The following is a 23705-nucleotide window of genomic DNA, read 5'->3' on the forward strand; positions in this document are numbered from 1 at the left end:
GACATTTTAATACAAAGCCATGATGTTATGATGAATGGAGAGCAGCATTCTGCTGTTGCCGTTACTCCCATGTGGAAAATGTACAACTTGTTCACAACCTGATTCAGAGCAGATTTAGGATACATCTGAACGATGCATTTCTCCTTCCCTCTCCCTTCAAAGTGCACCATGGCAGGTGTCAATCAGTCTCAGCCAATGCAGGTTGTGTCTTGCTAATCCTTCCACAAGGATTAGCTGTTGCGACTCTAGAAAGAGCACAGAGAAGAGCAACAAAGATGATTAGGGGACTGGAGGCTAAAACATATAAGGAAAGTTTGCTGGAATTGGGTATGTCTAGTTTAATGAAGAGAAGGACAAGGGGGGACATGATAGCAGTGTTCCAATATCTCAGGGGCTGCCCCAAAGAAGAGGGAGTCAAGCTATTCTCCAAAGCGCCTGAGGGCAGGACAAGAAGCAACAGAGGGAAACTAATCAAGGAGAGAAGCAACCTGGAACTAAGGAGAAACTTCCTGACAGCGAGAACAATTAACCAGTGGAATAACCTGCTGTTACCACCACTGTTCTAAGTAGAGTTTCCCATTTCCTGCTACAGTTAAACAGTTGAGCAGTAAAGCACATGGTGACTGTACTGATGCTGTATATAAACAGAATTTCCAACAGTGGGTGCCCCAGCATGGGAAGTTTTTCAGAAGAGATTGGACAGCCATTGTCTGAAATGATATAGGCTTTCCTGCCTCAGCAGGGGGTTGGACTAGATGACCTCCAAGGTCCCTTCCAACTTTATTATTATTATTATTACTATTATTATTATTATTACCTGGAGGACTGAGAATCTCCATAGATATGAGCAATAGATCTTCAGAATAGGATAGGATAGGATAGGATATGGGGATGGAGTGGAATAGGATATGGGATAGAATAGAACAACACATCTTGTCCTTTCAATCTAGTTTTAACTTGGGACAATGTTGAAGTGGTTCTCTAGCGAAATTTGCAAAGACTTGGCCATTTCTAGTAGCATTCAGATGGTGATCAGGGCTTCTTCTGACCGATTCTCAAGATACACCTTCTCCAAGAAGGACTGGATGAGTTAGTAGGCTATGTGAAGTAGTCATATATTTGCAGTTACTGAGACAAACTATCTTTTGTGTCCTATTATGTTTTGGGCACCTAGCTTCCAATCTCAGCGCTCGTTAAACTACACAACAACACGAGAAAGCCTCACAGCTGATTGCAGTGTTAATTACAATTCAAAGCAACTCTTTTTACTGATTTAGAGACAATCTGCAGGAAAAAAAAAAAAGAGACCTGCAACTGAAAATCCTGCCCAACCAATTATGGCAAAAATCATTCAAATATGACTTGACCGATTGCAGTAGGCCTGCCAATGCGAGCCATCCTTTGGACCTCACAGGTAACGCTCATGCAGAAGAGAGGTGAATTACAATGCGATACCTTTTCTCTCGTTATAGGACATAAGATGTTGTTGATTTCTTGGGTGAACTGTTCTTGGGATTGCACAGACCCTTTGGGTTTTTGATGGCTACATTCCCAAGTCACAGACAGCAGCCAGTGAAAGGTTAAACCATTTCAGACAAAGGGTTGCCCAATCTCTTTGTAAAAAAAAACCTCCAGTGTTGGAACACCCACAACTTCTGGAGGCAAGGCGTTCCACTGGCTGGCTGAGGAATTCTGGGAGCTGAAGTCCACAAAGTTGCCACGTTTGAAGACCCCTGGGTTAAACGTTCTCACAGTCATGAAATTTATCCTTAGCTCTCGGCTGGATCTCTCTAACAATCTTCTATCCTTTACTTCTTGCTCTGCCCTCAAGTTCTTTGGAGAAAAGGTTGACTGCCTCTTCTCTGTGACAGGTTCTCAATTACTGGAAGACTACTATCATATCACCTTTAGTGCTTCTATTTATTAGACTAGACACAGCTGGTTCCCTCAATCATTCGTCATATGGTTTAGCCTCCAGATCCCTTATCACAGGGGTCTTCAAACTTGGCCCTTTTATGACTTGTGGACTTCAACTCCCAGAATTCCTCAGCCAGGCATGCTGGCTGAGGAATTCTGGGAGTTGAAGTCCACAAGTCATAAAAGGACCAAGTTTGAAGACTCTTGTCTTAAATCTAACAAACAAAATGGAGGCTGGCTGAGGAATTCTGGGAGTTGAAATCCACAAGTCATAAAAGGGCCATGTCTGAAGAGCCCTGCCTTAGCAAATCACAGAATAATAGAGTTGGAAGGGACCTTGGAGGTCTTCTAGTCCCATCCTCCCACTCAAGCAGGGAATCTTATACCATTTCAGACAAACCGTTATCCAATCTCTTCTTAAAACCTTCCAGTGTTGGAGCATTCACAGCTTCTGGAGGCAGGTTGTTCCACTGGTTAATTGTTCTCACTCTCAGGAAATTTCTCCTTAGTTCCAGGTTGCTTCTCTTCTTGATTAGCCTTCAGGTGCTTTGGAGAATAGGTTGACCCCCCCCCATCCTCTTGGTTGCTCTTCTCTTTTTACATTGTACTCATAATTAGATTTTGTTCACTGCAAAAATGGTGTCAAGATATGTCAGCCCTGTAAAGTAGTCAGAGAAAATGTACATCCTTGGTTAGGGGTATGTGAGTCTGAACCTTTAATTTGCCTTAATTATTGCTACTATAGCTCCTTGCTTCCATCCAAAAGAGGTGTATTCTATTTCCTTGCCCTTAGTTTATTGGAATCCCAGGTCTTTCTTAATTTTGCAATGCATTCCACGTTGGGGTGGGTTTTTTCCCCCCAATTTCTCTACACATGTATATTGCTGGATAATGAGCTGAGATTACTCTTCTGTCTTCTGATGCTACCAATTGTGGTACCAGACCAAAAATTCTGGTTTCCCCCCCCCCCCACACACACATTCCACTTCTTTTGCTTTGTATGTCTTTTGGTCCAACTATCTGCTCAAGCTTTGTATGTCTTCTGGTCCAACTATCTGCTTAAGCAGGAGACCCCGTACCATTCCAGACAAATGGTTGTCCAATCTCTTCTTTAAAACCTCCAGTGTTGGAGCATTCACAACTTCTGGAGGCAAGTGGTTTCACTGATTAATTGCTCTGACTGTCAGGAAATTTCTCCTTAGTTTTAGGGTGCTTCTCTCCTTGATTAGTTTCCATCCGTTACTTCTTGTTCTGCTCTGAGGTTCTTTGGAGAACAGGTTGACCCCTCTTCTTTGGGGCAGCCCCTTAGACATTGGGACACTGCTGTCATGTCACCCTTAGTCCTTTTTTTCATTAAAGTAGGCATACCTAATTCTTGCAACTGGTCTTCACGTTTTAGCCTCTATGTCCCCTGATCATCTTTGTTGCTCTTCTCTGTCCTCTTTCAATACAAAAGGGGATATCCAGAATATTTTTTCTAGTGGTCAAGAAAAGAAGGGGTGTTTAATTTATTATAAAGAAGTTCTGTACCCTGAAATAATCTTAATCAACAAGAATTAGACATGGTGAAGCAACGCTGATGCAACTTGAGTGAGAAATTCTCGCCAAGCATGGCTGCCAATCCTAAATCTAGCAACATTCTGTTGCAACTTCTCACTCCCATAGACCAGCATCTGTGATTTAACTGTGCCAAATCAAATCTCTAAATGATGTCCAGGCGATTGGCTCTGATGAGAAAAGATACTGAGATGAGGAGCAGAAGTGAACTCCACTCCACTCCAGGAGAGAGAGAGGGGGGGGGAAAGGAGAGAGGGAGATGGAGGGAGGAGAAAGAGAGTGGGGAAGGGAGAGAGAGAGAAAGGGAGACAAATGGAGAGGGGGGAGGGAGAGAGGAAGGGAGGAAGGGAGAGAGAGAGAAGAAGGGAGGGAAGGAGAGAGGGAGGAGGAAAAAGAGAAAGAGGGAAAGGGAGAGAGGGAGAAAGGGAGACAAATGGAGAGAGAGGAAGGGAGAGAGGAAGGGAGGAAGGGAGAGAGAGAGAAGAAGGGAGGGAAGGAGAGAGGGAGGAGGATAAAGAGAGAGAGGGAAAGGGAAAGAGGAAGGGAGAGAGAGAGAGGGAGGGAAAGGGAGAGAGGGGGGAAGGAGGGAGGGAGAGAGAGAGGAAAGGAGAGAGGAGGGAGGGAGGAGGAGAAAGAGAAAGAGGGAAAGAGAAGGAGGGAGGGAGGAAGAAGAGAGAGAGAGGGAAAGGGGAGAGAGGGAGGGAGAGAAAGGGAGAGAAGGAGAGGGAGGGAGGGAGGAAGGAGGAGAAAAAGAGAGAGAGGAAAAGGGAGAGGAAGGGTGAGACAGGGAGAGAGGGAGGAAGGGAGAGAAACGGAGAGGGGGGAGAGAGGAAGGAAGGCAGGGAGAGAGAGAAGAAGGGATGGAGAGGGAGGAGAAAAAGAGAAAGAGAGGGAAAGGGAAAGGGAGAGAAAAGGAGGGAGGAAGGGAGAGAAAGGGAGAGAAGGAGAGGGAGAGAGGGAGAGAGGAGGGAGGGAGGAAGAAAGAGAAAGAGAGAGAGAGGGAAAGGGAGAGAGGAAGGGAGAGAGAGGGAGAGAGGGAGGAAGGGAGAGAAATGGAGAGAGGGGGAGGGAGAGAGGAAGGAAGGCAGGGATAGAGAGAAGAAGGGAGGGAGAGAGGGAGGAGAAAAAAGAGAAAGAGAGAGGGAAAGGGAGAGAAAGGGAGGGAGGAAGGAGGAGAAAGAGAGAGAGAAAGGGAGAGGGAGGGAAGGAGAGAGGGAAGACTGTAAACCACTTAGAGAGGGCTGTAAAGCACTCTGAGGAAGGATCTAAGTCTAAGTGCTATTGCTATTTTGCATTGCATTGTGTTGCAGTTATATCTGTTTCAGTCAAGACTGGTCAGGAGAATTTTTCTAAATTTACAAATAAGGCCCTGAGGTTAGTTGAGAACACAACCCTGGTTTTATTTTGTGAAGGCGAGCACGGGAATCTGTATTATTCATAAGGCATCAGCCAGTCCCTTGCTGTTCCTTGAATTTCTCGTAATTTGTTGCCGTTACTGAAGCTGCAGGAAGTTTCTTCAAAGTTTTCAGCGTCTTTTAAACTGTAGCTTTTCTTCCCCGAATCAGGCTTCACATTGTTTTCCTTATAATCTTGATTATAATTGCTGCTGCTTGCGGTTTGCCTCCTTTATTCCCCGGGTAAGATAACCTCGCACAGAACCAAGCTTGCTAAAAAAAAAGAAAAAAAGCTGAAGATTTGTAGCATTTTATGGAAAGTTGCTTAACAGTTACATAACTGTTTGTTAATTATTACTTTTTTCTTGGACAGTTTTTTATTTTATTTTATTATATTTTTTTAAAAAACAATATTCCCTTGAGTCAAGCTTGACATGTCTGGGTCATCTCCATGGCAAAATTATATTGCTTTGTCATTCCCATCTTCATGCTTTTGTTGTCTTGATTGTTTGTTTAATTTCCGAATCTAGCCTGCGCAGACCTGAAATGTTCTGGTGGTCTCCCATTTAACTATCATCACTTCCAATAGACTAGGTTTAGTTTTTCAAGATTGGTTGAGTGCTGCCCCCTGCTGTTCACATTTGGAATGCAACAGAACCCCAAAGCTTTCACCTTGCTTTCATCCTTCATTCGGTCTAACCCAGGGGTAGGCAACCTTGGCTCTTTTATGACTGGTGGACTTCAACTCCCAGAATTCCTGAGCCAGGCATGCTGAGGGGAAAGGGAGAGGTTTCCAAGCTGAGCCATGCTGGCTCAGGAATTCTGGGAGTTGAAGTCCATGAGTCATAAAGCGACCTAGGCCTAGGCCAGAGAAAGGCAACCTTTGCTCTTTTGTGACTCGTGGACCAAGTCCCAGAATTCCTGAGCCAGCCGTGCTGAGGGGAAAGGGAGAGGTTTCCAAGCTGAGCCACGCTGGCTCAGGAATTCTGGGAGTTGAAGTCCACAAGTTATAAAAGAGCCAAGGTTGCCTACCCCTGGTCATGGGCTAATATTTAGACCTCGGAGGAAATGAGTACCATAAATCATTTAACAACCAGGTGCAATGGTCCCATTTTCTCTGCTAAATCATAGGCCACAGTGAGGGAAGCGTGTAGCTAGCATGAGAAAACACTGAGATATTTCTTAAAGACCCTTCCCTACAAGTAAGGGATCTGTTGCTTATGGCTTAAAAACAAGGAGAACTTTACACGTATAACCTAGGAGAGCCGGGATGTTGAACGCAAAATTTAAAGCTGTAAGGTGAAAAGCTAGGTTGAATATGATCAATGAAAGGCAGTCTGATCTAGTGGTTAAGGCACCAGGCCAGACAGCAGGAGACGGTGAGTTCTAGTCCCGCCTTAGGCATGAAAGCCAGTTGGGTGACTTTGGGCCAATGACCAGGAGACTGGGAGTTCTAGTCCTGCCTTAGGCATGAAAGCCAGTTGGGTGACTTTGAGCCAATGACCAGGAGACTGGGAGTTCTAGTCCCGCCTTAAGTCATGTGATCAACATTCAGATGTTGGGCAATCGACTCATATTTATGATGGTTGCAAGTCCCAGGGTCATGTGATCACTTTCTGTAATCTTCTGACAAGCAAGATTCACTTAACAACCATGTTAGTAACTGATCAACTGCAGTGATTCACTTAACAACTGTGGCATGAAAGGTTGTAAAACGAGGCAAAATTCACTTCACAAATCTCTCACTTAGCAACAAAAAGTTGGGGCTTAATTGTGGTCATAAGTTGAGGATTCCCTGTACTCTCTGGAAAACTAAGGGGGGTCCCTTCTCAACTGATCGTCCACTAGGACTCCAAGGTCATGGGTGAGAATGAAGAGAAAGGGATTGAAGTTAATCAGGTCTAGCAGACGTTGACCGAGAGAAGGAGAATGATTTTGGAAAGGGACGGAAAGAAAGTTTGTTTTGTTATTTATTTATTTAGAATATTTTTTTTTAATGCCTACCAAATGCAACCAATGGGACTCTGGATGTACAAAATGGGTGTCCAAATTGTTAAACGAAACAACAAAATAAGAATATCTCAGTTAGCATTTGCAGGGAAAGGCCTGTGCAAATTCAGGCTCTTTGAGTAATTTAGGGTTGAATATCTTTTATAACTTTGGAAAAACTGTCTAATTCAGTCTTCATGTCGAGCAGGCTGGTAGAATCCAGCCATTATTTCTACATTTGCCCCTAATACGGACAATTCTTTATGCTAATTAAAAGACTAACAGAAAGCCGAAAGAAGCAGGGCTGCTATAATTGAAAACTCCAGATGATTTCAACTCTGTCATCTTTTTTAGAATATGTTCAAAAATGTGCGTCACTTGGCTCAGATTTTGCAAGGAAGAAAAAAAGAAAAAAGAAAAGCTGAATCTTAAAAGCGTTTTTTTGTTTAAATCCTAATTTTCACCTGACTGCATTTTGATGAAGAATAATGCATTACACAAACTTCAGTATATAATTTTTGGAAATATATTCAAGATTTAATTTTTTTACATTTCAACTCCGTTATGTTCATTCTTGTCCTTCTTGTTTTTGAGCTTGGTTTCGAAGCACACAAACCAGAATAGGACTTGTAGAAAAGTTTTTCAAACATGGCAACTTTAAGATTGTGGACTCTTCAACTCCCAGAATTCCTCAGGTTGCATGTTGGTTGGGGAATTCTGGGAGTTGAAGTCCATCCATCTAAAAACATACAGGCTGGGGAATTCTGGGAGTTGAACAAACTACACATCTTAAAACTGCAAAGTTTGAAAAACATTGTTCTTCAACAAGGCAGCCAGGGTTCCTTTCCGGCCTAATTTTCTTTGTTTTATTCTTTTAATTTCAACACAACGTGAAGCTGACATGATACATAGCAGGCTAACAGCTTCTAGCATCATCATTTTTATTCAAATGCCCTTGCACCCAGCACAGGCTCTAGGGATATTTGTAGGAATTAAAAAATGGAGAATAGTGGCATCTTAATGCTCTAATTGGTAATTTCCCATTTGCCCAGAAAATAAACTAAGCAAGCAGTAAAGAACTTCTTGGAAGATTGGATGAAGACATGGGAAATATTCTCACCAGTGTGTCTTCTGAATAATAAGTGCCACAGAATCCCTTTGTAGGGAGTACCCCATATGTTGTTCTTAAAATGCCAAATATCCCCTCAAAATGTTGTGAGAGAGAGAGATAGGGAGGGAGGGAGGGAGAGAGAGAGAGAACCACATGAAATTCTAGTACCGCTTTACAAACCCTTAGTAAGACCCCACTTGGAATATTACATCCAGTTCTGGTCACCACAATATTAAAAAGATGCTGGGACTCTGGAAAGAGTGCAGAGAAGAGCAAGCAGAATGATTAGGGGACTGGAGGCTAAAACATACGAAATGGGTACGGCTAATCTAATGAAAAGAAGGACTAGAAGTGGCATGATAACAGTGTTCCAATATTTGATGGACTCCTACAAAGAAGAGGGGGTCAACCTATTCTCCAAAGCACCAAAACGCAAGAAGGGAAACAATGGATGGAAACTAACCAAGGAAAGAAACAACCTAGACCTAAGGAGAAATTTCCTAATGGTGAGAGCAATCAACCAATGGAATAGCTTGCCTTCATTGTTTCACTATCATGTCACTCCTAATCCTTCTCTTCATTAAACTAGACACACCCAATTCCTGCAACCGTTCGTCATATGTTTTACCCTCCAGTCCCCTAATTACCTTTGTTCCTCTTCTCTGCACTCTTTTTGGAATCTCAATATTTTTTTTTTATGTCATAGGGAGTAAAACTGGATGCTATATTTTAGGCATGGTCTTAACAAGACATTATAAAGTAGTACTAACACTTGAAGTGATCTTGATTCCATTGTTCTGTTAATGAGCCTAGGACTGCTAAGACTAAAGTTTACCATTGTAGAAAGAAAAATCTTCATCAGGGTCCAGTCCAAGCTGGGAATAAAAAACATGGAGACTGCTTTAGAAAGAAGGTTGTAGTTTATCGAAGAGGAGAGCCAGACAGAAAGATGGCTCTGGAAAAAAAGAGACCACATGGAGCAGAGTGGTGGGCTTTTATACCTTCTGGGCCTCTTGAGGTTGTTTCCTGTTCCTGTTTGAGGTTTTGTATTTCCTGTGTCATGTACTTTGAGCTGAGTCTGAATGTGCCCTTTTGGTATTGGTGGGTTAATCCTATTATGTCTCCTGTCCTTAGAATTTGGGTGAGGGGTATGTAGATTTTAGGTGTCTTTGTCTTCCTAATTTCTAGCTTCCTGGCTCTAACTTTCCTGAATGGATTATTACATCTGCATTTCTAAAAGCTGGTTTCTGCTGAATTGTCTGGATCAGCTGGCTATCCTTACAATTTTTTGCAGCCACATTCAAAAGCCCCCGCTTAAAGGAACAAGCTGTAAACTTTCCCGAAGGAGATTCTTTCAATGAATATATACTTACTTTGGTGCTTATTCTGGTGCTTTGGAAAATATAAGCGCCAAAATGAGCAGAACAAGAAACAATGGATGGAAACTAATCAAGGAGAGACCAAACCTGGAGTTAAGGAGAAACTGTCTAACACTGAGGACAATTAACCAGTGGAACGGCTTGCTTTCAGAAGTTGTGGGTCCTTCATCATTGGAGGTTTCTAAGAAGAGACTGGAGATTGTGTGGAATGGTATAGGGTAGTGGTTCTCAACCTGTGGGTCGGGACCCCATTTGGGGTCGAACGACTATTTCACGGGGGTCGCCAAACAAGGCTGTCCACCATTTTTTCCCCCTTTTCTTTGGCCACGCCCCTGGCACCCGATGACGTATAAGTGGTTGGGGGTCACCACAACATGGGGAACTGTATTATGGGGTCGCGGCATTAGAAAGGTTGAGAACCACTGATATAGGGTCTCTTGAGCAGGGGGTTGAACTAGAAGACCTCCAAGGTCTTTTCCAGCTCTATTCCATTCTTCTTCTACTACTACTTTCTTAATTTGGATCCAAAGAATTCTCAGAAAACCTAAGAACTTGCAGATGGGGGAACCAAACGCATCTGAATCCATTGACCGGGTCCTTATTTCTTGATAGGAAAACAAAATTAGATTGTTCATTTCGTTGGGTTGCTCCAAGCCGCCCCTTCAGAAATTTGATCAATACTCATTTAACTCAGCTGAAACTGAGTCATCCAATTTTCACCCCTGCAGCCAATTTCATGGGGCAGAAACGGGTTGCCTTCCCAGCTCCCCAAACTATTGATTAATACTGAAAAGCATCTGATGATTCTCTTTTTCTAAATTGCTATTACCTTAAAAATCTTTGGCACCTCTAAGAGAATACCGTGTAGAATTTTCTGTGGCTTGTACAAATAGCACATTTTTTTTTCTTCAAGAAAAAGAGAGAGATGGATCTTCTGTGCACAGAAACTTGTGGTTTGGCTTTAGACAGAACAGAACAGAACAGAACAGAACAGAGTAGAGTAGAGTAGAGTAGAGTAGAGTAGAGTAGAGTAGAGTAGAGTAGAGTAGAATAGAATAGAATAGAATAGAATAGAATAGAATAGAATAGAATAGAATAGAATAGAATAGAAATGGAATAATTAGAATAGAATAGAATAGAATAGAATAGAATAGAATAGAATAGAATAGAATAGAATAGAATAGAATAGAATAGAATAGAATAGAATAGAATAGAAAATAGGGAATAGGGAATAGAATAGAATAGAATAGAATAGAATAGAATAGAATAGAATAGAATAGAATAGAATAGAATAGAATAGAAATGGAATGGAATAATTAGAATGGAATAGAATAGAATAGAATAGAATAGAATAGAATGGAATGGAATGGAATGGAATGGAATGGAATGGAATGGAATGGAATGGAGTGGAGTGGAGTGGAGTGGAGTGGAGTGGAGTGGAGTGGAACGGAACGGAACGGAACGGAACAGAACAGAATAGAATAGAAATGGAATAATTAGAATGGAACGGAATGGAATGGAATGGAACGGAACGGAATGGAACAGAACAGAACAGAACAGAACAGAATAGAATAGAATAGAATAGAATAGAGCTGGAAGGGACTTTGGAGGTCTTCTAGTCCAGCCCCTTGCTCAAGCAGGAGAACCTCTACCATCTCAGACAGGTGATTGTCTAGTCTCTAGACTAGAAGACCTTCAAGGTCCCTTCCAGTTCTATTCTATTCTGTTCACTTACAGTATCTACGCAGCTTGCAGTATTTTTCCATTTTGCTTCATTTCTCTCCTGGACTTGTATCAGGGCTGGTTCATTATTTTAACACACTTGATCACTGAGCTAGAGAGAAGCATATTCTCTCGCTCAGTGTGCGGTGTGTTCTTATTACATCTGTCTCTATCACTCAGTAGACTTCCTGGCCACCCGTGGCTTCTGATCTGAAAGAAATTCCTGCAGGCAACCGTTTCAATATCACCTGTTCCTCTTTGACCTTTAACTGAAGCTCAGTTGCTGAGAGAAGCTGCACAATATCAGGCAAACACACAGAGAGACACAACCTGGGAGATGTTTGCTTAGGAAGTGTGTTTGAGCACAGGAGCATTCCTAGGGCTACCAAGTTTGACCTTTGGGTGGATCTCCTTGCCACGATGAGGTGGTCATCTTGAACGTTTGGGGTCCAGATAGGGTGGCCTTAATCTCTGCTGCTATTCTTTAAAGCTTTTACAGTGTTGAAAGAAAAATCTTCATCAAGGTCCAGTCCAAGCAGGGAATAAACAAAATGGAAACTGCTTTAGAAAGAAGGTTGTAGTTTATAGAAGAGGAGAGCCAGATAGAAAGGTGGTTCTGGGAAAGCTGACCACATGTTGCTGGGTTTTTATACTTTCTTGGGCTTTTGTTTGGAGTTGTTCCTGTGGCATGACTTTTGACCTGAGTCTGAGTGTGCCTTTCTGGTATTCTGATGGTGGTGGGTTAATCCTATCATGTCCCAAAGGTCATATCCTGCTTCCCTGGGGGTGTGGCTGATGACTGTTTGGTGTGAGGGATTGTTGATTCTTGTTTTTCTAATTCAAGCTTCCTGGGTCCAATCTTTCTGAAAAGATTATCACATCTGCATTTCTGGTTTCTGTCTGGGTGGGGGGTTCTGCCTTTAAGATCCTTTGGGGATATATAATATTCTGCCTTTTAATATTCCCCAAAATATTTCTTTCTCGGGGGGGGGCTGACTCCCCACATCAGGCTTCTGTATAATGGTGAAAAAAAGGATAATGGTGCTTTAAGGAATTCACTTGAAGTGGATGTTAGTCTTAAAGCAGCCTTCCCTCCCTCTAAATATTTTTTTTAATGTTTTCATATTGTGTTGTATTGTATTGTATTTTTATTTTTTACTCTATCATTATATTTTATTTTATTATTATTTTATTTTATTATTATTTTATTTTATTTTATTATTTTATTTTATTATTATTTTATTATTTTATTTTATTTTATTATTATTTTATTATTTTATTTTTTTATTTTATTTTATTTTATTTTTTATTTTTTTATTTTATTTATTTTATTTTATTTATTTTATTTATTTTATTTATTTTATTTATTTTATTTATTTTATTTTATTTTATTATTTATTTATTTATTTATTTTAATTTATTTTAATTTTATTTTATTTATATCCCAAATTATATCCCCCCTTTTTTTTTCAAACAACTCAAGGTGGCAAACATATCCAACACACGCTCCTCCTGTTTTCCCCACAACAACAATTCTATGAGGTGGGTTGGGCTGAGGGAGGGTGTCTGACCCAGTCACCCAGCCAGCCGTCATGCTTAAGGTGAGCCTAAAACCTACGGTCTCCTACTGATAGATCCAAAGTCACCCAACTGGCTTTTAGGCCCATAGTGGTACTAGAACTCACTGTCTCCTGGTGATTGGCTAAAAGTTACCAGCAGCCTTTCATGTCTAAGGCAGAACTAGAACTCACTGTCTCCTGGTGATTAGTCCAAAGACATCCAGCTGACTTTTATACTAAGCTGAGACTAGAATTCACAGTCTCCTGGGAAGGCAGAGGAGGAGGAGGAGAAGGAGGAGGAGGAGGAAGGGGGGAGAGGAGAGGGGAGAAGAGGAGAGGAGAGGAGAGGAGAGGAGAGGAGAAAAAAATAAATCGCTAGGAGAAAAAAATAACACCGCTACAAAACATAAATCACTTAAAAATGTCACCATATAGTCCTCAAAGCCACACCATACTGTAAATTGCAGCGTTGTGAGAGCTGCAGAACCTGAGGGTCTGGGGGTGCATCCTTTTTATACTTGGGTGTGCCTCCCCCCCGTTGCCATAAACCATTTTTGCTCTTCGTCTCTGCTTCTGACTTGGGGACTTTTTTTTTTTTTTAATGTCAGAGAGGAATATGAAAATTGCGATTTGATATTCAGCGAGCCTCTGTGGATTGTCTCCACATCGCTTGCCTTACCTGCTAGGGTCTCAAGTTGGCAAGTTGCCAAAGGTGCCCTCAGCCAAATAAACCCTTTAATCCATTTTTTTTTTTTTAAAAATGGGTGGGGGGCAATGTTCTTTTTTACCTTTGCTGCAAAGGAATGCGAGAAAAATGAGATCCCTTATCTCATTTCATTTCTCCAGGGACTCTGGTACTGCAGCTAAATGGGCATTTAAGAAGGAGAATGAGGGAAAGCTGGCTACTAGACAATAAAATAATGAGCAGAAAACTAATGGCCAGCCTCCTTTTCTTCTTGTTTCTCAGCCATTAGAGACAGAGAGAGAGAGAGAGAGAGAGAGAGAGAGAGAGAGAGAGAGAGAGAGAGAGAGAGAGAGAGAAAAGAAACAGAGAGAAACACAGAGATACAGAGAGAGAAACAGAGAGAAACACAGAGAGAGAAACAACGAGAGAGAAAAGAGAGCAAGAGAAACACACAGAAAGAAACACAGAGAAACACACAGAGAGAGAGAAAAACAGAGAGAGAAAAGAGAGAGAGAGAAAAACATACACAAAGAGGAACAGAGAGAAACAGATGGTTGAAAACACGAAGGTTGAATAAGCACATCTTTTCCAAATGTCCATGCAGGATAGTTACTCACGGATATGTCTTAGATTAGTCACCCCGGGGGCCAAAAACGTTCCTTACCATTCTTGAAAGAGAGAAGCAAATCAGCTGATAAACAAAAGGTCAGCCTCTGATTGATCTCCACAATTCATTAGAGAAGGGGAAGCTCTTCCTAGCTGTTCTGCAAAGGAGAACAAATTCCTCATTAATCTCCCAGATAGTCACCCCCTAAGTGCATGGCAAAGTTATAGGGACTAATGTGATAAACAGGCATCTTGAGGGGAAAGACGTGTGTCTTAGCTGAGCTGTAAAACAGACAGGTGCAACGTCAATCAATTCAGAGTAGAGCTGGAAGGGACCTTGGAGGTCTTCTAGTCCAACCCCCTTTCTCAGGCAGGTAGCCCTACAATTTGAGGCAAGTGGTTGTCCAGTCTTTTCTTAAAATACTCCAGTGATGAAGCACCTATGACTTTTGAAGACAAAGCTGTCCCACTGGTTATTTCTTCCTCACGATTTGGAAGTTTCTCCTTAATTCCAGGTTGCTTCTGTCCTTGATTAGTTTCCATCCGTTGCTAAACTAGCACTTATCTTCTGTTTACAACACAATCCTTTCAGAAGTTCCAAGAAGGTTCCACACCCATTTGCACTATTCAGGTGATCCCGAGGGCATAGCTAAACCTCCAAGTGGCCTCAATAACTCTCAGGAAGAGTACTAATGACCAGATGATTGCAAGAAATATAAATCCTCCCATTTTCCACCATTCAGTCAGAACCGAAGAGGCTTCTTGGATGAGAAGCGAAACGTCTTCAAAGAAAAACAAAGACCAGTTGTCTTTTTTTAAAAAAAATCACCATTGTGACTTCCAGGCAGGGATGACAGACATGGCACAATGTGGCTGATCTATGGACAGTGGTGCGATTCAGCAGGTTCACACCGGTTCAGGAGAACCGGTAGCTAAATTTACTTGAATTCGGAGAATCGGCTGGTTTCTGGAAGTCCAGTCTAGGCCTCGGAGGCCTCCCAAGCCTAGAACAGCCCACCAGAAATGCTGGCTACTACTTCTGGAAATCCGTTCTAGGCACCAGAGGCCTGCAGGAGGCCTTCCAGGCCTAGAATGGCCCACCGGAAGTGCATGGATACCACTTCCGGAAGTCCATTCTAGGCATCGGAGGCCTGCAGGAGGCCTTCCAGACCTAGAACGGCCCACCGGAAGTACATGGATACCACTTCCGGAAGTCTGTTCTAGACATTGGAGGCCCACATAATAGAACCGGTTGTTCAGGCATTTGAATCCCACCATTGTCTATGGGTGCAGGAAGTCCTTGACTTGGGACTGCATAATTGAGGCCACCATTTCAGTCGCAAGTCAGCTCTAATACAGCAGGCAGTTAAAAGTGGAGGGTAAGAGTTTGTACCTTCACACTTGCACGATTGTGTTACAATAAAGTAGGTCTAATTCACCTGGTCTTGTCTCCTCTCTGCTTCACCTTGGCGGTCTGACATCCACGTCTACTTCCTTGCTTTTTTTACTCCCCGATGCTTCCTCCTAATTTTTGTTCTCGGGATCAAAAGGAAGCGGTTGTTTCTTCTGCATCCATTTTATGCACACCACGCTGTGCACAGCCATTCCAGTAGCAACAGGAAATAAAAATAGTATTTAAAGGACCCCGGTGTGACCTTTCCATACTAAGCCTCTGCAAGGATCCTGCTTGACGCTTTCCATTTGTACAGCTGATTGCAAAGTTTTGAAAATGCAACAGTAAACGTGGCAACTGATTTTCAACTATCTTCATAAGGTTAAAAATGCCACAGCTATGAGCTCTTCCTGGGACACAGAGCTAGGTTGTTTATTTGTTTGTCTGGGTTTTTTTTTTTTTTTTTTTTTTTTGACAAACAACATCTCTGTCTTGCTGGGGTTAAGACTGTTTTATCCCATCCAGTACCTAACAGTCTCCAGATCCATGGTGAAGTTTCCTACTGTGGCTTGGAGAGGTAAAGATTTATACAAATAGAAGAGGATATTTGTACCTCAGTATCTATGGAGATTCTCAGTCATCCAGATCATGGTTGTCCCAAAGAGGCTTTTTTTCAAAAGGCGACTGGACTTCCTTTCTTTTTCCTTGAAGACGTTTCGCTTCTCATCCCAGAAGCTTCTTCGAGTTCTGACTCAGAATTCGGTTCAGATTCAATCAGAACTGAAGAAGCTTCTGGGATGAGAAGCGAAACGTCTTCAAACAAAGAACGTCCAGCCGCCTTTTGAAAAAGCATCTTTGGGACTTTTATAGTTCCAAGGCTAACTAAGGAGGCCTTGGTGCTCTCTGAGCTTGGCTGTTTCCTTCCAGATGTTTCGTTACCCAAACTAGGTAACATCATCAGTACTAGTCTGACTAGCATCGATGATGATACCTAGTTTGGGTAGCGAGTAGTCTGCAAAAGAACAAGCAAACTCAGAGAGCACCAAGGATACCTCATGTCAACCCCAGACTACAAATATTCTCCTTTATTGGGTCAATAAAATGTCCAGAATGGACTTTTCTAACCATTCAAACATCTTTGCAGGAATTTAAGGATACCATCATAGGCTGCATTAACAGAGGGATAGAATCAAGATCACATGAAGTATTAATACCACTTTACAAGGCCTTGGTAAGGCCACACTTGGAATACGGCATCCAGTTTTGGTCACCACAATGTAAAAAAGATGTTGAGACTCTAGAAAGAGTACAGAGAAGAGCAACAAAGATGATTAGGGGACTGGAGGCTAAAACATATAAGGAACGGTTGCGAGAATTGGGTATGTCTAGTTTAACGAAGAGAAGGACAAGGGGGGACATGATAGCAGTATTCCAATATCTCAGGGGCTGCCATAAAGAAGAGGGAATTAAGCTATTTTCCAAAGCACCTGAAGGCAGGACAAGAAGCAACGGGTGGAAACTAATCAAGGAGAGAAGCAACCTGGAACTAAGGAGAAACTTCCTGACAGTGAGAACAATTAATCAGTAGAACAGCCTGCCTCCAGAAGCAGTAAATGCTCCAAGACTGGAAGTTTTTAAGAAGAGACTGGACAGCCATTTGTCCGAAATGGTGTAGGGTTTCCTGCCTGAGCAGGGGGTTGGACTAGATGACCTCCAAGTTCCCTTCCAACTTTACTACTATTATTATTATTATTAAAGTGATCTTATCAAAAGGGGCAGTAACAATGGCGTCCTCTACCACCATCAGAACGTAAATTATCTGCTCCAGCACACGGATAGATCTGACATATGATTCCCTTGAATGAGGTGTAGTTTTGGCACATAAGATCCATATGTGGCATCGGCACCCATAGCTCTGAGGGGAGTAGATGCCAGGACAGAGGAAGCAATGACCCTGGAACTGCACTTCTCTGGATGCAGTTCAAAATTGCATGTCTTCTTTTGGGCAAGCACAATAGCCTGCAAACCTATCAGTCCATGCCCAATGAGCTTTCCAATGATAGCAGTGTTCCAATATTTGAGGGGCTGCCACAAAGAAGAGGGGGGGGTCAACCTATTCTCCAAACACCTGGAGGATAAAACAAAGAACAGTCGCAGGGATTGGGTATGACTAGTTTAATGAAAAGAGGGACTGGGGGTGACATGATAGCAGTGTTCCAATATTTGAGGGGCTGCCACAAGGAAGAGAGGGGGTCAACCTATTCTCCAAAGCAGGGGTCCCCAACCTGCGGTCCATGGACCAGTACCGGGTTGCGGCATGCCAGCAACCAGTCCACACCAACAAGCAAAGCCTCATCTGTGAGATGCAGGCAGCACACAAAACCACACACCCTCCAGTCCACAGAAAAACTTCTCCCCACGGAACCGGTCCCTGGTGCCCAAAAGGTTGGGACCTCTGCTCCAAAGCACCTGAAGGCAGGACAAGAAGCAATGGATGGAAACTAATCAAGGAGAGAAGCAACCTAGAACGAAGGAGAAATTTCCTGACAGTTAGAACAATTAACCAGTGGAACAACCTGCCTCCAGAAGCTGTGAATGCTTCAACACTAGAAGTTTTTAAAAAGAGATTGGACAACAATTTGTCTGAAATGATAGGGTTTCCTGCCTGAGCAGGGGGTTGGACTAGATGACTTCCAAGGTCCCTTCCAACACTTTTATTCTGTTTATTCTGATTGTCTCCTTCCTCCATCTCATTCTTGAGCTTGGAGAGCTGGGACTGCAATTTATTTTCTCCCTGTTGTTACCGTTAGCTTCTGCTTGCTCCCTGCAGAAGATCAGAAGGAATACTTAAAAGAAACAGCCATTCGAAGGAAACCAAATCCATTCATCTCTTGGATAAAACTCCCTGTGGGAAAGCACAACCGTGCCGAATGTTCCTTTTAGAGCAGGGGTGTCAAACTCAATTTCATTGAGGGCCGCATCAGCATTGCAGTTGCCCTCGCGGGGGCTGGCTGGGTGTGGCCAGGGTAGGTGTGGCCTACTGGATGAGTGTGGATGGAGTGGGTGTGGCCTACTGGGTGGGTGTGGCCAGCTCTACATCGTTCGCGTCAAGGGTGCCTGTGGGGGCCTGGGCAGGAGTGGGATAGATCTGAGGGTCTCTGGCAGAAGGGGGTGGGACCGGGGCAAGCGCTAAGGCATGGTGCATTTCTTCGTTCCTCACAAAGGGTGACACCTCCCCAGCATGCACCCAGGAGGTGGGGCCGACACGGCAGGGGCTGGTTCCTCGCTGTTTCCAGATGGCCTTGTGGAGCTAAGACTGAACACGTTTCAGCATAGATGGCCACCACAAAATTGTACATTGGCTCCCGGCTGGCCTAGACCAGGGCCAAGGCAGCGGGGGCCGTTCCCTTACTGTTTCCAGGATGGTTTCGCGGGCCACATGAAACCACTTTGCGGGCCACATCCGGCCCCTGGGCCGTGTGTTTGACATGTCTGTTTTAGAGAAATGTGTGTGTGTGTGTGTGTGTGTGTGTGTGTGTGTGTGCGCGCGTGCGCGTGCAAATAGGGAACCTTTGACAGACAATTGTTCATTAAGCCCTGATGTTTCTAATGGTTCCTTCCTAATCATGATCAATCGCAGAACTAAAGTTGCTGCTTGCCCTTAGCATTCAGACAGTTTACTGCCTCACATCTAAGAAACACAACATGCAAGTACGTACAAGAAAAGAACTCTCTCTTCTTAAATTTGCAATTTGATCAGTTAGATCAGCTCGTCCTTCCTGCTGTAAGACGGTCTTTATGTACAAGAATATCTACAGTCTATTCACCCCTCCAGAAAGTCCTGATGGGTAAATTTAATGAGGCAAAACACTTCTCCGGTCAAGCTTATTTGTCAATGAATTTTTTAAAAAAAACCACTCATCTGAACCTCATCTTACCCTGCAGGTATAAAACTGTCAAGACATGGGCCTTATGGATGGCACCCCAAGGTTGGAAATGCTTCTGAATATTTACAGGGATGGTCCAACTGGCTCTGGGGAGGAAAGTAAACTCTGCAAGCATCCATCTGTGTTATGGAGGCCTGCAAACTATGTTCCTAGTTCTCTGGATTGAGAGCAAATGATGACAAATGCACATTGTTGTCATTGCTCAATGGCTTTTATGACATCCCAAAGTCAAGAGGGAGATCTTCCATAGGACACTGCTGGCGTTGCTGTCAAAATTGTCACCATTACGGATTCTTGCCCTTGAGACATACTGGAGAATTTTTCCTTCCTTTGAAGGAAACTGGAGGGGGGAAAAGTCACCTAATCTCTCCGTCCACCATACATGGTGGAGAAGGTGGGAAAGATTGGAGGTGATCAGCTCTGAGCAGGAGGGTCAAACAGAAGGAAGAGCTTTTTCCCTTTCTCTCTGTTTCTTCTGAGAGTTGCTGTGGCTCAGCGGCTTAATGATGCTGGAGACAGTCTTTGCTCCAGCGGTTCAAGTCCTAGGACCATGTCAGATCAAGCCTTGAGCCCTGTCAGATCAAATACCTTTGTTGTGGGCAGAGGTAGTCTGCAATACAGGTAGTCCTCGACTTACGACCACAATGCAGGCCTGGGCCTACGAGGCCTAGAATGGACTTCCGTAAGTGGCATCCATGCACATCCTGCAGGCCATTCTAGGCCTGAGAGGCCTCCTCCAGGCCTCCGAGGCCTAGAACAGACTTCCGGAAGAGGCATCCACGCACTTCTGGTGGGCCATTCCAGGCCTGGAAAGCTTCCTCCAGGTCTCTGAGGCCTAGACTGGACTTCAGGAAACAGTGTGCATTCAACTGGTTCGCTGAACTCAGCAAAATTTAGCTACCGGTTCTACTGAACCGGTGCGAACCGGCTGAATTCCACCACCGAGGCTAATTCTGCTGGCTCCCGACTCCAGCAGTTCGGCATTTCAAGTCTCAACAGCTCAAGGTTGACTCAGCCTTCCATCCTTCTGAAGTCGGTAAAATGAGAACCAGATTGTTGGGGGCAATAGGCTGACTCTGTAAACTGCTTAGAGAGGTTTGTAAAGCACTGTGAAGTGGTATATAAGTCTAAGTCAGTGGTTCTCAACCTTTTTAATGCCACGACCCCCAACCAGTCGTAAGTCGAGGACTACTCAACCGTTCGTAAATCGAGAACTACTCAACTGGTGCAGCACCGTTTGCAGAATGGGACTTTTGGCGGGCTCAGCAGGGCAGAGACAGCCTGGACAATTCCTATTGGCTTTGAAAAGCCAATAGAATTAGACTCTATTCAAGAGAGTCTATTCTATTGGCTTTCAAAAGCCAATAGAATAAAAGGGAGTAGCACAGCTAAGGAAAAGGGGGGAAAAAATGGCGGACTGCGTTGTTTGGCGACCCCCGTGAAATGGTTGTTCGACCCCAAATGGGGTCCCGACCCACAGGTTGAGAACCACTGATCTAAATGCTATTGCTATTACTATCTTAGTATCTTCAGAGATAGTGGGCTGCCTATTAAGGAAGTATCTGCACCACTAACATATAAATGCTCTTGCACAGTGATAGAGAAGCCGAACAGCCAGGGAACCCGTCCATCTTCGTAATAACTTGCCCTTTCCCCAGCACAAGCCATGTGTCTGAATGATGGATGTTTTCTTATGTGATCTCCGAACAAAATGTCTCCGTAGATCTACCTGGCACAAAGTAGGAGTGGCAAAGCTCGTGTAATATCTTCCTCTTTTTTATTCTACTAGGAAATATCAGTAGAAAATCAAATCAACTTGTTCCAAAAGTATGTGCCAGCTATACAAAAAAAAATCTTTAATATCTGCCAAAGGTTTTTTTTTCACTATATGTAGATTGGAGGGAGGGAAGGAGGGAGGGAGGGAAATGAAAGGAAGGAAGGAGGGAGGGAAGTGGAAGGAAGGAAGGAGGGAGGGAAGTGGAAGGAAGGAGGGAGAAAAGGGGAAGGAAGGATGGTAGGGAGGGAAAAGAAAGGAGGAAGGAGGGGAGGAGGAATGGTGGGAGGGAAGGAAATGGAAGGGAGGGAGGGAAGAGGGGAGGGTGGGAGGAAGACAGATAGGAAGTATGGAAGGAAGGAAAGAAGGGAGGGAGGGAGGGAGAGAGGAAAATGGAAAGAAGGAGGGAGCGAGGGAAAGAGGATGGGATGGAGGGAGAGAAATGGAAGGAAGGAGAGAGCAAGGGAAATGGAAGGAGGGAGAGAGGAAGGTTTTATGTTGCATGTGTGTGAAACTAAGAACAAGTATGCAATACCTATATTTTAACTGTATTTTTCTTAGGGAAAAAACGTGGACCAGAATAAAAAATAAATAAAACACCAAAACTTAGAACGTACACACATGTTTTGTGTATAATATCCACTGGATTCCCTCTCCCTTTCACCCTCCCTCCAAGGTTCATGGCAGACTGGCGCTGAACAATCACACAACACAGGTGTGAAAGAGCCATTCTGACAATCCGCTTAGCCTGCGGTAGGAATGTGGCTGTCTCAAGACACTCCGAAGGGACCCACCCTAGTTCTGGGGGACAGGAGGAAGATTAGTACTTTCAATCTTGCAAGATTTTGTTAATGTAATCTTACAATAAAGTAGAATTAGCTGATCTGGTCATATTTCATATCTGGTCCATATCTGACAGAATGGCTAGATTTCCACTGATCTTGCTGCTAAGCAGATGTGATCCAGCACCATAAAAGTAGCCCTTGAGGCTATTCCAAACCTATGTGGATCATCAGCACAGCTAAGGGGATTGGATGGACAATTAGAAAAAAGGACAGGAGGGCAGTGGAGGAAATCGAGAAGAAGAATATTATCCAGAAGCAACTTCATTATTTGAAATGAATGTACTTTTGTTGATTGTGCAGTGGCTCAGTGGTTAAAAGCACTGTGTTCTATCCCAGCCTATAGCCGTCCTTTTTAAAGGCACAAGGATCAAACCCCTATTGATCAAATAGGCTGGAGACTTTAAAACAAAACAAACCCCTTTTAATATGGGTGACAAACCTGCAAATAGTCCAAAACACAAACAGCAAAACTCAATCCAAATGAAGGAAATAGTCCACAGGAAAACACGATGCAAACAGAAGAGTAGTCACAAGCAAGACGAACAGACCAGGATCCAAAGAAGTACTTTGCAAACAGTTGCCTTCAGCAACCAGCACCGCCCACACCATAAAAAGTTATACAGCAGTCCCAAGGCATTGCCTCTCAGTGCCTTCTCCTTTTACCCTGGAGTTGCTATATTGACTGCTGCTGATTTGCTCTTGCTAATTGGCAACGTGTGCGTGCATCCATTAGCATGTCCATCAGATTTGAGTCCTCCGAGTCTGACTCATTCTCCTCACACAGCTGAGCTTCATCAGGAACACGACTGGAGGGCCCAGGCTTTGCATCAAACCATGAGTCCGGTAATTCATCAAAGCCTCCCTCTGCCCCTGATGGCCCTTCAAATGCCTCCTCCACTTCCTCCTCAGATTCCTCAGACTCAGCTGTTGGGAGCACAGGCTGGCACGGAATCAGAACACACTGAGCTTGTTAGCTGGAGAGCGGACAGCCCATGTTCGAGATCCAAGCGCTGCGCGATGGGGTGAACTCCTGTTCCTTGCTCCAGCTCCTGACCACCTAGCAGTTCGAAAGCATGCAAATGCGAGTCGATACATAGATACCACTTCGGTGGGAAGGTAACAGTGTCTCATGCATTTCAGCTTGTAGTCATGCTTGCCAAATGATCACCAAAGTGTCTTTTGGACAATGCTGGCTTCCTCAATTAAGAAACAGAGATGAACTGAATACAACTGGACTGGGGAAACCTCTACCTTTATTCTTTTGCTGAAATAATTGCTTTGGCTGCAAGAAAGGTTTATTTCCGCTACCAATATTCAAATCAGAGAATATGCTGCACGTAGTCCTCTTTCTAAGGGAGCAGGAAGTTCTTGTTCTTTCTTCTTTACAACTTGCAAAAGAAAAAAAAAACAAAGGAAGTTTTAAAAAATGGAAGTCTCTGGTGAGCGTCATCTATCAAGAGCTCCATCTTCTTCTTTATCACCGATTGATGCAGCACACCAAGGCATCGTAAATGCTTCTGGAAATGTTAAATGACCACGATTATAGCCCGTTTAGGAAGCAATAATTAATTATCTGTCTAACAAATCAAACTGTTGGCAAATAAGGAAGCAAAACTGCCTTTGGACCATATGTGCTTGAGAAATAGCACCGGAAAAACGATAATGGTAGGCCATTGTGAAGCAAATGGGCTATGAGCAGGAGAATGCAGTGAAGTTAAACAAATGTGTGTGTATGTGTGTGTGTGTGTGTGTGTGTGCATTAAAATACTAAAAATGTGAATCCTGGGCATTATGTTAACCAAATAAGAAAGAAAAACAAACACCAGG

The 23705-nt window shown here is 43.4% G+C and overlaps 1 long non-coding RNA gene across 1 annotated transcript; it reads right to left on the reverse strand.

Moving 5' to 3' along the window:
* Positions 1–4984: 4984 nt before the first annotated feature.
* LOC120313113 lies at positions 4985–15482 on the reverse strand. The gene is made up of 3 exons (XR_005558058.1): positions 15359–15482; positions 13978–14077; positions 4985–5141 (listed from the first exon to the last, which is right to left on the reverse strand). It is a non-coding gene; the product is annotated as an uncharacterized LOC120313113 (long non-coding RNA).
* Between the last annotated feature and the right edge of the window lie 8223 nt (positions 15483–23705).

Source organism: Crotalus tigris, unplaced genomic scaffold (assembly GCF_016545835.1).
Source record: "Crotalus tigris isolate CLP2741 ecotype Arizona unplaced genomic scaffold, ASM1654583v1 scf7180000018580.5573681206:619365, whole genome shotgun sequence".
In the NCBI taxonomy this organism is placed as follows: domain Eukaryota; kingdom Metazoa; phylum Chordata; class Lepidosauria; order Squamata; family Viperidae; genus Crotalus; species Crotalus tigris.